Below are 2,245 nucleotides of genomic sequence, written 5' to 3'. Positions count from 1 at the left end.
TCTATAGCATGCACAGCTCAGAGCTGAGCCCAATATGTATATGACTTTATATACAGATTTTAGGGAAATCCTTTCTTCAGTCTTTCAGGATTCTCCTTAACTCTCCAGAATTTCCTCAACTTTTCCTTGATAATTTGACTAGAAATATGAGTTTCTGTCACAGTTTCTGTTGCCTACACAAGTGATTCATGATTGGGGCTCACTCTCAGTAAAAAGCTGTGAGAAAAATGCTAAGAATAAAAAACTCACCTTTAATTCCTTGCGGGTCACTGTTCCAAGTTTTTATTGCCTCCATAATCTAATTGTTTTTGTTTGCTTGGTAAGTTTGTTGGGGCGGGGGTGTGTGCCCTCTCCCCATCATTTTTGCTATAATCAGTAAGATATATTGTGATGGGATTATGCAACCATAGAAAACCTGGAATCTTCTGCTTGTAAAGTTTCACTTTTAGTTCTTGAAATGTTGGACTTTATTTTTAGAACTCCCAAGGGAAAAACTCTTTCACCAGAGGCCACCAAAGGAACAGTTCTGTTAAACTAGAAGTTGAGAATAACACTTGACCAATTTGGCCTTTTTGTGCCAATAAACCAGCAGGCAAGGAAGGGGCTTACTCTATTGGTCATGGTGATTGATCCTAATACCAACTTAAATTGGGATGTTACTACACAAATGGGGTTATGAAAGAATATGTCTGGAATTTAAGGGGGTTTTTAGCAGTGCCTTTCAGTAATATCATCTACTGTGATTAAACTCAATGAAAAGCTAGAACAATCATTTGTACAGAGCACTGCTAACGTCATAAACTCTCTAGGATTGAAGGTTTGGTTGACCCCACCAGACAAAGAGCCTTAACCTGCTGAGGTACTTGCCGAAAGCAAAGAGAATATGGAGTGAAAGAGATCATTACGAATACCAATCAGCTGCAGATACAAGTACTGTAATAGTTACGAGCATTCTTTGTGTGTTTATCGTAACCAGTCTTTTTTCTTTCCTTTTCTGGCTCACCTACTGTATTAGTTTCCTAGGGCTGCTATAACAAATTATCACAAATTCAGTAGCTTAAAACAATGGAAATTTATTCTTTCATAGTTCTGGAGGCAAGCAGTCTGAAATCAAGGTATGAACAGGGTCATATTTTCTCTGAGTCTCTGGGTAGAATCCTTCCTTGCCTTGTCTTAGCTTCTGATGATGGCCGTCAATATTTGTCATTCTCTGGCTTGTAGCAGCATCACTCCAATCTCTGCCTCTCTGGTCACATGGCATTCTCACAGTGTCTCTGTATACAAATTTCTCTCTTCTTGCAAGGACGTCAGTCATATTCGATTAGAGTCCACCTTAGTAATCTTGTCTTAACTTGATTACATCTGCACAGACTCTATTTTCAAATAAGGTCACATTCTGAGGTTCCAAGAAGTTTATGATTTGGGGGGAAGGACACTATTAACCCATACAACTACCATCTAACATAAGATATATTAATGCTAGTTACATTTATATCCCTGAATTTAAGTAACTGTATATCAAAAGAGGAGTGGAATGAACATCACCAAAAGAGGGTTCCATGGACTTCGGTTTTGTTTGGAAGGTAAGTGTGGTTTAAAGATACGTTTCGGGGACTGAGCAAGTTGCAATACATAAGCCTTTGTCAGTGCTGGCAATGGTTGAAAACAGGAACAGAAAATACAGGAAATTAGAACCCAGGCTTATCCAGCCAAAAAAAAAAAAAAAAAAAAAGGAAAAAAGAAAATACAGGAAAGTTTGGAGACACAGGAGGAAGAAGAGAAAAATAAACAGAAAACGGAATAAAAAATAAAAAAGAAAGAACAGGGAGAACTCCACAATATAAATTGGAAAATTATTTATCACTGAAGGAAAGTAGATTTAGAAGAAGCCAGGTAACTTTGAAGAAGCGCTGGAGGCAGAGGAAAGAAGCTCCCATAAGGAAATTATCCCAGCATTTTTGAGATTTGAAGCCATAATTCCTCAGTCCCTAAAGGAGAATTATAAATCTAGACTAAATAAATTAGTTGCAATTACGTTGTTGCTGCATTACTTGAAAGGAATCTTATGCAACTATTATTTCCCTTCAAGAAGAATAAAAAACAGTAGCTATGCACATTATCTTCCATTCATTCAAAGATAAGTATCAGCAGTGTATAATGGGGCAATTATCGGGTTAATCTCTTAATTCAACGGTGTGAATGAAATAATCCCTCACCTCAAGGAGTTAGAACTGGAGAAGATCAG

This window comes from Mandrillus leucophaeus, unplaced genomic scaffold, assembly GCF_000951045.1.
Source record: "Mandrillus leucophaeus isolate KB7577 unplaced genomic scaffold, Mleu.le_1.0 Scaffold392, whole genome shotgun sequence".
Classification (NCBI taxonomy): Eukaryota; Metazoa; Chordata; class Mammalia; order Primates; family Cercopithecidae; genus Mandrillus; species Mandrillus leucophaeus.
The sequence above is the reverse complement of the archived record's forward strand: the minus strand, read 5'-3'. Positions refer to the sequence as shown.